We start from the raw sequence: 12,245 nt of genomic DNA on the forward strand, positions 1-12,245 counted from the left end.
AAAAAGGCGCGATCAAATCATACATGCATTACACGGTGTGGTAAGTGTATATTTGGGCTTAATCTAACGTTAGACAGGTTAGTATTCCTTGGTTTTAATTTATTCCACATGAGACAGTCTTAAACATATGGATAAGGTAGGACTCGCGAAGCTCGTGGTCATGACTGCTGTGGAATCCAGATTGGAGTATCGTTACTTTCACATCTTTAAATGCGTGACCCGGCATGTTAACATGTTTCGAGAGTGGTAGGTTTGGTTGGGATTTCGCATGCGATTTGTGATTGTTAAAACGGATCCTGAAAGGTGTTTCAGTCTCTTCTATATTGTGCATGTGGCAAGTACCGCACTCAAGCAGGTTCACTACGATAGATGAATCGGAGTTGAAACTTTAATTGCGAACGTGAATTGGGTAGCTGTGCTGGTGGCAGTCAGTGTAGGTGTTATATGAGGACAAACTTTGCAACGTGGTTCATTGCAGCAGGTTAGTATGTCACCCATGTTTTCCGAGCGCCTATACGCGACACGAGGTGGCTCCGCAAAAACGGCCTTTAACCTGTCGCTTTGGGTAGGGATGTTAGTTACGAAGTATGCCTGAAACCTTTGGGTTAGACGCGGAATGTGTAAGTATCAAATTAGCAGACTGGGAGCAACTGGACTTGTTGCTGCCCTTAAGGACGTCCATCCGGTCGTGTCCTGCCGCTCAGTGTATCGCGTCATCGATGATATTTTCTCGATATTTACGGTTGAGAAGTTTCTTTTTGAGCTCCTGGTAACAAGAATTAAAATCGTCTTCTTCGGAGCGTATGCGCCTAAATTGCTGTGCCTGGCTATATGGAATCCCAGTCTTGCTATGATGCACGTGGTTGCTTTCAAAATGAGGAAATTGATCATTATCAGTTGGTTTTTTGTAGACTTTTGTAATTAGGCGTCGATCGCAAACAGTGATAGTGACGTCAACGAAGTCTATAGATTAAGGTGAATAATAATGTTTGAATTTTATAGCGGGGTGTGCCTGGTTGGATGCCGCAATGAAGTTTAACACTTTTCTTTTGGCATCTATCCAAATACAAAATGTATCTTCGATGTAGCGTTTGAAGTACATTGGTTTCAGCCATACAGTCTTAAGAAATGCCTTTTCGAACACTCCCATAAAGACGTTGGCATAGTTGGGGCCTATTTTGGTTCCCGTCGATGTTACACTAATTTGTACATAATGAGAACTGTTAAATTCAAAGTTGTTAAACTGGACAACTAACTTTAGCAGAACGTTGAGGGTTGCGCTGTCAATCGGTCTATTGCACTGAAGGTCTTCATAGGAGTTCAAAACGGCCTGAATGACGTCCCTAAGGCGAATATTCGTACAGGGGGAAGTGACATCCATCGTCAGCAGAAGCGAGCCTTTAGGAACAGTTAGGTTGGCTATGTCGTTAAGAAAACCATTAGTGTCCTTAACGAAAGAAGACAATGCGGCTGGGATGAATTTGATTAGACTATCCATGTAACGAGAGATGTATTCTGTGACTGTTCTTATGCCGGAAACAATGGGACAGCCTGGTTTATGTATCTTGCGCAGCAGGTAGAAGCGTCCGGCTATTGGACTAAGTGGGATCAAGGAGCGTGCTGTCCTGTCGTCTATCTTCTTCTGCTTCACCAATAGTTTTATGTTGACCTTTATGATGGACAGGAATTCATCAGTAGGATCACAGGGAAGTTTTCTATAAAATGCGCGGTCAGATAACTGTCTTACGGCTTCATCGATGTAATTTGCTTTTGTGATTATCACGACCGAGCCACCTTGTCAGCTGGTTTTATGGTAATATCATCGCGTGTGTTCAGGCTTCTAAGAGCATCGGATTCGCTGACGGAAAGATTTCTCTGGAACGGGGCGCGTGTATTGTAGATGTCGAGCACGTCGCGTGAAACAGCTTTGATGTATAGGTCTAGGCATTTGTCCCGTTGCGAGGCAGCCGTCCAGTGTGTCGTGGACGGTATAGCCGGATGGTCTTCTTTGCTGCTAGCGCGGTCATGAAAATATTCGTTCGGTCTTAAATTCCGGGAGAAGCTTTCTATGTCTTTCAGTAATTGGAATTCGTCGAAGCCCCCGGTGGCTGGACAGAAATTAAGGCCCTATGAGAGAACCCTTTCTTCCCCTGGCAGAAGTGCAACGTGGGGAAGGTTAACTATAAACGTATCTGGCTGGGTTGTCTCTGGTAATTTTTAAAAATTGGGATTACAGAAGTTGCCGATTACATTGTTTGGTAGAGTCGGTTACTACCGGAACGTTGTCCCGTAACAGTTTGTCTTTTTATTTTAACGCGTTAACTTTTCCCCCTTCGTGTGTCGCGGAGTGTGTCGCGGAGTGTGTCGCGGAGTGTGTCGCGGAGTGTGTCGCGGAGTGTGTCGCGGAGTGTGTCGCGGAGTGTGTCGCGGAGTGTGTCGCGGAGTGTGTCGCGGAGTGTGTCGCGGAGTGTGTCGCAGAAACCCATGTTCTTGAAACGCTACATCGAAGATATATTTTGTATTAGGACACAAGGCGAAACATAACTGTTAAACTTCATTGCGGCATTCAAGCAGGCACATCCCGCTATCAAATTCACACATCATTACTCACCTTCATCTATAGACTTCCTTGACGTCACTATCCCTATTTCCGATCGACTCCTAATTACAAAACTCTACAAAAAGGCAACTGATAATCATCAATTTCTTCATTTTGAAAGCAGCCACGTGCGTTATTGCAAGACTGGGATTCCGTGTAGCCAGGCACAGCGCATTAGGCGCATATGCTACGAAGAAGACGATTTTATTTCTTGTCGCCAGGAGCTCAAAAAAAGTTCTCAACTGTAAATATCCCATAAAAGATCATCGATGACGCGATACACCGAGCGGCAGGACACGACCGGATGGACGTCCTTAAGGGCAGCATCAAGTCCAGTTGCTCCCAGTCTGCTAATTTGATACTTACACATTCCGCGTCTAACCCAAAGGTTTCAGGCATACTTCGTAACTAACATCCCTACCCAAAGCGGCAGGTTAAAGGCCGTTTTTGCGGAGCCACCTCGTGTCGCGTATAGGCGCTCGGAAAACATGGGTGACATACTAACATACCAACATACTAACCTGCTGCAATGAACCACGTTGCAAAGTTTGTCCTCATATAACACCTACACTGACTGCCACCAGCACAGCTACCCAATTCACGTTCGCAATTAAAGTTTCAACTCCGATTCATCTATCGTAGTGAACCTGCTTGAGTGCGGTACTTGCCACATGCACAATATAGAAGAGACTGAAACACCTTTCAGGATCTGTTTTAACAATCACAAATCGCATGCGAAATCCCAACCAAACCTACCACTCTCGAAACATGTTAACATGCCGGATCACTCATTTAAAAATGTCAAAGTAACGATACTCCTATCTGGATTCTACAGCAGTCATGACCGCGAGCTTCGCGAGTCCTACCTTGTCCATATGCTTAAGGCTGTCTCATCTGGAATAAATTAAAACCAAGGAAAACTAACCTGTCTAACGTTAGATTAAGCCCAAATATACACTTACCACACCGTGTAATGCACGTGTGATTTCATCGCGCCTTTTTTTGTTCTTGTGTGTTTTGTATTCCTTGACTTTTTGTGCATGTGTCTTTTTGATGCACGTGGCTTGAAATTGTACGCGCAACACCTCCATTTTAGATAATTTCAGATTGCACTAAGAGCTGCCATTGCTTCATTACACCATGTTATGTCATCACGCCTATGCATTTGTATACCTGTGTCGTTTTGTTCTCACTGCGCAGTATTATGATTACCGCTCGCACTTATCAGGGAGTCATCTTTGTAAACTGTATGCAAAACACATCTGCATTTCATTTTGTTCAATATGCGAGGCATTGACAATGATTTATGATGCGCAGTATAAGTTCTAGTCAGCGCAGATGGTTCGCCTTCTGTTCTTGATGCGGTGCTTTTAAAGCAAGGTGTATGAATTTGTTGGACATGTGTAACTGTATTCTGACGAAGGCTGGTCCACCAGCCGAGAGCGTTAAGTAAATATGTCTTATTTTCAAAAAGTTCGTCGTCTCTTTCCTGCGCGCGCGCACACACACACACGCGCACACACACACACACACACGCGCGCGCGCACACACGCGCACGCGCACACACGCGCGCACACACACACGCGCGCACACACACACGCGCGCACACACACGCGCGCACACACGCACACACACACACACTAAAGCGTATGACGCACGTAACTTTATGTGCAAAATTATGTGCGTACCTGCGTGCGGCGTAATACAAAATAACTAAATTCCTAGGTAAAATACGAACGTATAATATCTGCACGTAAGTATCGATGAAGCACACAGACGCTCTACTGAATTAGCACATTGTAATGAACTGGTATTTTAGTGCATTTTATTTTCTTTGAAAGCCTTTCGGTAGGCTCCATTGCGTGTGTGCCGATTCTTGGCCAATCCTACAAAATGGTTATGTGTCACTGACACCAGAGGTACATAATCCTGAATGTAACTAGACATGTCATACTTCGCTTTGTATACACCTATCATCGCCATTCTTGCATCGCCAAACATACGTCATGTTTGTCCTCGTGACATCGCTGTGTAGATGTTTGACACTGCGTAGCCGCCTGAATTGGTGTTCGAATTTCGGCATACTTTGTGTATGGTGTAGTCTGTAAACATGAAAAAATTGCACGAGATTAAAATTGTGACCCTTGTGCGCGAGATACCCAACATTGTAAGGGAGTATGAACGTAAGCACAATTTTATGCATCGCCGTTAGATGTGTAGCATTTATTTACCCGCTTCACTTAAAGTTCGCTTCACATAGATTATAAGAAGTGCATCAGGTCTGCATTTTTTCTCTCTATCATCCACCAGAGATTTCGTAGTGTTATTTTGGCCGGCTGGGTCATTATAGGTTATTGTATTTATAGTTATAGTTGTGGTAATAGTTATAGGTATTATAGTCATTATAGCCAACATCGGTAAGCCAGCTGAAATCTTCCTTCCGCTTGGGTACATATTATGCTAAATTCTTGCCCAACCTGTCAACGACGCTTGCTCCCGTATATCGCTTGCTGGCAAAGGGGGTGCTCTGGCAATGGGCCGGGCCGTCCCAGCACAGCGCATTTCAAGAACTTAAGAGCGCCTTAGGCACGTAAAATCCACTATGACCCACGAAAACCCCTTGGACTGGAATGCGATGCGTCATCGGTCGGTTTGGGCGCAGTGCTGTATCATGGCGTCGGGGCAAAGATTATCCGATAGCTTTTCGCTCTAGAACTTCGACACCGGCGGCGCGTAATTACTCGCAACTCGAAAAGTATGCGCTCGCCCTAGCTTTCGGTGTGACAAGGTTCACAGACTAACTTTTCGGCGATACATCTTGTTTGATAGCAATCATAAGAAGTTGACCGGGCTGTTCCATCTCGAGACACCAATCCCACGGATGGCGGCAGCCAGGATACAGCGTTGGGCGCTCCTTTTATCAGCGTATCAGTATGACATAGAATTCCGGAAAAGACCATTGAACGCGAATGCCGACGCTTTGAGCTGTTTGCCGCTGCCGGAGCAAGGGCACCCTGGTGAAGATGATCCCGTCGAATATGTGCTACATAAGCAAGCTTTGACAGATTTTAAAGCGAAGCTTTAAATGTCCAGGCGAAACGAAAAAGCGTCTGTCCGTCGCCTCGCCTGTCCACAAAAAGTTATCATCATCAGCACTGACTCGAGCTTCGTCGTCTTCTTCCGCAGCTTAAAGCCCCTGGAAAAAATGCAGGGGCTCTACCGCAGCTTAGGGATCCTACATGCAACGACGGCGTTGCAAGTAGGCTCCCTACCGCAGCTGGCTCTTTGGCGCCCCTCGGGTTGTGCTCGTGCTGAGCACGTGCTTGTGCCACTGCTCCCGGGTTCGTCGTCGTCTTCTTCCACAGCTGGCTGCGTTGTCACTAATCATTCCAGCGTAGAATTTCACTTCTCTTAATTCTGTCGTCGTAATGGGGAGGCCGCGTTTACGGGGGTGTGAGCAATTGCTTAAATGGGTATGAGCCATTCATTACCTTAGGTAACGGATAGATTTAATTTGAAGCAAAATCGCAAGCGGCAATGGCGGGCGAATGCTGCTATATATAACCACGCCGCCGATCAAACTCGAAACTTCGAACGCAAGCTACAACGGCGTAATGCGGGCATACCGTCAGTGATACCGTTCTCTCCGTCGCAGCCGAACGTGTGTGTAACCTCATAATTGATAAATACTTTAATGAACCGTCGGGATTAACTCAGCAATAACCACCGGGGCCGTACGTTTCAGCTTTGCTGGTTGACCATCTGTAGGGAGTGCTTGGGCGGTCATTTTTTTTTTTCTGTCTTTGCGCGCAGAAGTTGGCAGACAGCATCAGCGAGGACATGCTGCTCCGACAGATGAAGACGTGGATTCTGCGTGGTTGGCCACACCAACTGGGGACGCAGCCGTACTTCACCCGCGGACACGAACTTACCATGAGTAGAGGACTAATTTACTGGGGTCATCGTGTAGTCCTGCCCAAATGCGTGCGGGCACTTATTCTGAGAAAACCGCACGACACCTACCCAGGCATGACTGCAATGAAGCGCCTGGTCCGTACGATGTTTCCGTATCCCGGATTGGACCACGACATAGAAAAGCTGGTACATAGCTGCCAGCAATGCGCGCAGTGTTGGCGCATGCCAGCGGAACAGGTCCCTTCAAGCTGGGAACAAGCGTTGGCCTTGCTGAGGTAGTAATTACAGTCATGTCTCACGAACACCGACGCGCACGAGCCCACAATGGAGCGGCACATTGGCACGATTGATAAGATCGGGTAACCGCGCGAATGAGAAGAAATTGCAGGTGACACGCAAGAGAGGCCCGTGAGCGTGCCTTTTTTTTTTTTTTCACTTTTGTCAACTAGAAACGCGGAAACGCTATCGGTTCGAGCGCGCTCTTCAGATAACGCCGACGGAAAGAATCGCGCTGCCAGGCGTAACCTCGTTGTCTTCGAGAAAGTTCGAGAACTATATCGTAGCTACTTCCGAAGCGCGACTAGGGCACAGAAAATTCTGAGCGACTCTGTGTTGTGGCGGCAGGAAAATTTGCTCCTTGCGGACGCCTAACGTCCCAGTGTGAACTATAGGTAATCGAAGACGGCGTTGCAGAAACTTTGCAGAGAACGACCTTTATCAAGAGCAACCAGCCGGCAAGTGCCTCCAAGGTGGGTTCGAGCATGTCTCTTAAAACGCGCAAGAAAAATTGCGTTTCGAGAAATTTACTCAAATAGGGGCTGAACTTCATTGCCGGCCAACCTAACGCTTAGCAATATTGGTGTAGTTAGTGGTTAGTCCTGAATATGTATATAAACCCATTCATTGCTGTGTAGAGCGCGCAAGCAGCTGGCTAGGGAAAAACGAACACACTGATCAAGCGCTGCCGCTTACAGTGTGCCATCTTACACGGTCGCGCTTGAACCTTTGTTGACGATATCAAAACCAGCAAGTACCGCCAAGCGTCGTCCACGAACACGATGCAGAACTACCTACTCAAGTGCTGTGCACAGCAAAGAGTTGATTTGTGGCATACTTACGGCGCAAAACTGAAAACGGGCGCCAGCAAGACGAAGAACACTGACAGCTTTGTTAAACTTTTATTTTAATAGCATATAATAGCGCATGTCTTCTTTGTTCACGTAAGTAGGCCGGCAGCCTTTGTAGAGGGGGGGGGGGGGGGGGGCAGCCACATATATTCGGAGTGCAGTATCTCACAGAAAACAGAGACGGCAGGCAGCGCTGTCCGTGTTGTCTCGCTTCCAGCTGGGTTCCACTTCCCGCGATATAGCAACATTAATGACCACGTGAAGGGCGCTAACAATAGCACGCAACTTAATTCACTCTTGCGGCAAAAGTTTTGCATCATTAGTGCCACATTAAAAGACCTTCAGCCGCCGTCATCCAACTCGAATGAATAGCCGGTTTCTTGAATTCATTCGACTTCGGTTACATTAAACAAGGGTGTTGGTTCATATTCAACTATATGTAAGCAAGTGCGTACTGAAAAAATACAAATAAGGCCTATGTATTTCGTTGTGCAATTGATAAGATAACGCGCACGCTAAAGAATCACCAGCGGCGCAATTAAGTTTCTTAACCTCCCTCTTTCTCCCGCAATTTATTCATCAAACTGCATGTTGGGCGAGTTGCTAGGCTAACATCGCGTCTCTGTCTTCATTCCTTTGTCACTGTTTGATTTCGGCAATTTCTTTGTACTGGGAGGTTGCCTTCGTCGCAACAGCAGACGATGTACCCTGCACTGATATCACGGCTTGCTTTGACCTTGGCTGCCATTTCGCCATGCATGTGGTTGCGTCTAAGGGTGCTCACCTGCTTTCGCGAATGGCTTTTGCTTCTTTCGTCAAGCCGCAATTCACGCCGATTTTTCAGATGGACCACAGAGTGACTGAAAGAATGCCGACTGCTCGTGGTATGCAGGACTGCCCCGTAGCTCTTGGCTCGAACAACGGGTGGGACGGACAGCCGGGCCAAGTTCCCCTTCTCAGCGGACAAGGTGAGAACAGTCCTGGCTGTTGCTTTCGACGTGAAGTAATTGCGCTCAGTGAACTTTTCTTGTAGCAGCTATGCGACTTGTGCCTTCCCCTGCTTTTAGCTGTAAATGTTTTCTTTTTCCTGCTCGCGAAATGGCGTATCAAGCCTTATACAAATGCGCTAGAGTTGCCTCTTCAGTGCACCACGTCGCTGAATTTGATGTCGGTGCGTTTAAACATAACCTGTTCGTTCCTTATTCCTAAACGCAATTTCAAAACTTTCTGAAAATGCATTCAAGGACTATTGCAGGCAGCTTTACGTCTTCCGACGTTTTGCCATGTTTTTTGCTGGTTTCTGTCATGGCATATAATTTCGTGCTTCATTGCTCCGTTTTTCTTTTTCGCTGTGATGAGACACTATTTGCCGTCACCTTTTCCAGAATGATTCATTTGTTGGGAGCTGCGGCTATGTTCATGTGCTTCGCTTGCTGTTGCCTGTTTTTCATTTGGGTGAGTCTATTCTCCAGGCAGCCGGCAAAATTTATCAAACGAATTCTTGTGCATGTATTCTGGCGCTATGACCACCTCTTATGCATCTAACCAACCAGCCCAAAAAGTCGTACTTGAATTTCTCCCGACACTCACCTCCTATTGGCGCTCGGAAGTCGCATGACAAACTGCCGGGAGAAAGTGCCGGGGAAAAACGGCCTGCAGGTGCGCCCGAACCTAACATAACATAACGTAAACTAATCTCACCAAACATAACCTATCATAACCTAACATAGCCATACATAGCCATACATAGCCATACATAGCCATACATAGCCATACATAACCTACCCTAACCTTCCGAGAGCCAATAGTAGGTGAGTGCCGGCAGAAATCTGTTGCAGGAATTCTCCTGGCTGCCGGGAGAATAGCCACTGCCTTTTCATTTCCTGTGCATCGTTTACCGTCCATCAGCCCATTAATGTCTTGCCAGAAAATACCAAGGCCCGTACCTTTGCGTTTTAGCTAGCGTTGCTGTATATGGGACAATGTAGCTGAATAACTATCATCGAGGCGCGTATGGGCGGTGGTTCGGGAGCAACATCTGAGGCGATCACTTCTTGGACGATCACACCGGATCTGTGCGAGTATACGCCCAAAAGCGTTTCTGGCTCTGTGCAAAGCTCGCCATCCTACGGTGTACACAGTAGAAGGTAAAGGTTTCGTGACCTCATCTCTTTCACCGTGCTTCTCACATACGGTTGCGATCTCTTTTCTGTTTTGTTTTTCGTCGGTGCTGAGAATGAACGGAACGAGATCGACATGCTCCTGTCGTGCACGCATCTGTCGGGCAAAGGCGATGCTGACCTTTCGTGCGTCATCACCGGGTCCAGCGTGGAAGGCAGCGCGGTTGCCAGCTATACGAGCCAGGCCAGCCAGGTGAGCGCATCGGAGACGTGACATGTTGCGTCGTAATCTTTCCATTGCTTTTCGATCTGCCATTGTAATTTCCGATAAAACGATTTCGCACACACTAAACTGTACGAAGTAAGGTTAGTCGTTTTATTAGCCGCATAAACTGTTGTACACATTCGCTTACTAACTAAACTAGCAAGCACGTTGTCACGCGCGCACATTCTTCTTCTTTCTGGGATTTTACGTGTCAAAACCAGTTCTGATTATGAGGCACGCCGTAGTGGAGGGCTCCGGGTCAATTTTGACGTGGGGTTCTTTAACGTGCACTAAAGAAACCCAGGGGGTCAAAATTAACCAGGAGCCCTCCAATACGGCACACGCAAATACGAACCCATCTCACTCGATCACCGCGGACACTCGCTGTTGTCCTTCTAATTATTGTAGTTAGCATTCCTTCGGAACTGCACTCAGTTTGCGGTATGTTTCTGTGTATATTGATTGGTCTGTTTATCCGAATGTAACCTGTTTCACTCCAGCTTGGGTGACGGGTAGTCCGTCGTGGTCTAATGGTTAAAACATCGGGCTGCTGAGCTGAGCGAAGAGGGTTCAAAACCATCCTTCGGATCAACTTGGGGCACTGTTTATGGGATGGTATGCGGTGTCCTCGATGAACTTCATTTACGCCATTTTCGGTCGATGTGTATGTTCTGCTCATTAGTGAACCTCTTTTACACCAACTTTGGTCACTGGCTATGTGCCATTACCCGCCGTGGTAGTGTAGTGGCCTTGGGGTTCGCTACTAAGTCTGAGGGCAGGCGCGAGATCAAATTCCGGCCGCGGTGGCCGCATTTCAATATGGCCGAAATGCAAAAACGCCCGTGTACCGTGCGTTGTGTGCCCGTTTAAGAACCCTCGGTGGTCAGAATTATTCCGGAGTGCCCCACTACCGGGTGCCTCCTAAACCGATCGTGGTTTTGGCACGTAAAAGCCCAACGTTTAATTTTTTATGTGCCATTGGGTACGTTTATACTTACACTGCCCATCAGTCAATATCATTGACGCACACTTAGGTAACTCGGTCATTTCAGTCAGCGTATTCCACGCCAACCTGGGTCACTTTAACGGTCCGGTGTCTTGTTGCTGCCCTGCGGAATTGGTGGCCAGGCACTATGGTACCTGGCAGCCTTCCCCGTGAATCTGGTGGCCAGCTTTTAAGGTGAAAGCTTCAGATGGCTCATGGGTCAAAAAATCTGTTGTCTGCCATTAGAGCACCAAAGTTCCTGGTGCCACTATGCCACATGGTGCCACCGTGCGTTGGTGCCACCATAGTGCCACCAACAAAGTTACGTGGGTTCGAGTGCCTTAATAACTCTACCTTAATCAAGAGTTAATTATGGCACTCGAGCGCACGACCTTTAGTGGGAGTCGAACCCACGTCCTTCGGTGTTACTGAAGGCAAAGTTAATTAAGGCACAGTTAATCAAGATAGAGTTAAGGTACTCGAACCAACGACCTTTGGTGGGAAAAACAAGTTATAGGAGTTAACAACGCATTCGAATGAGAAGGTCAAGTAATTTAATGAATGTCTCATGAGCGCGCAGGCTTTCGTCTCCATCCTCTTTAGCCCTATGCTACAGTGACTGTCAACTTTTCTTGCAGCCAGGTGTCTCGATGACCCTCCCCCTCACTACGTACTGCGGATCTGGCGTCTCGATGCCGGCCATGATGACCTCGTGTCCCGGTGTTCTAGCTGCGTGTCATCTTTCTGCGCCCCCCGTAGGCCTGATGGCCAGCGGTTTTTGTGGCCTCCATGCGTTAAGTAATCACAGGTGGCGAAATATTTATTTCGGTATCTATTTCTATATCAAACAGACAAATTTGCAGAGCTGTTGGTTACCATGCAAAATCAGCGTCTAGGTTAGCTTCGTTCCTTTCCCGCTGTGATTTCGGCCATTTCATTGTAGTTATTGTTTTCGCTGCAATAACGGGCCAAGTATCCTAATTAGATATCGCGGGTGGCTTTCGCGTTGGCGGTCATTTTGCCAATGACAATGTATGTGGTTGCGGGAAAGAGTGCTCACCAGCTTTCGTGAATCTCTTTAGCATATAACGACCAGACGCAACTCACGCCGCCTTTTTGAAGACACCACGAAGTGGCTGGATCAACGATATCTGCTTGTTTATGGAGGCCATGCCCGTGGATTTTGGTTCAAACAACGCGGAGATGGACAGCCGGGCCAAGTTCCGATTCCTAG

The 12,245-nt window shown here is 47.2% G+C and overlaps 1 long non-coding RNA gene across 1 annotated transcript; it reads left to right on the forward strand.

The window, feature by feature from the left end:
* Window positions 1-6,921: 6,921 nt before the first annotated feature.
* LOC125941503 (uncharacterized) lies at window positions 6,922-11,700 on the forward strand. The gene is made up of 4 exons (XR_007464384.1): window positions 6,922-7,263; window positions 8,486-8,609; window positions 9,932-10,014; window positions 11,650-11,700. It is a non-coding gene; the product is annotated as an uncharacterized LOC125941503 (long non-coding RNA).
* Window positions 11,701-12,245: the final 545 nt, after the last annotated feature.

The sequence above is a fragment of the Dermacentor silvarum genome, chromosome 11 (genome assembly GCF_013339745.2).
Source record: "Dermacentor silvarum isolate Dsil-2018 chromosome 11, BIME_Dsil_1.4, whole genome shotgun sequence".
NCBI lineage: Eukaryota > Metazoa > Arthropoda > Arachnida > Ixodida > Ixodidae > Dermacentor > Dermacentor silvarum.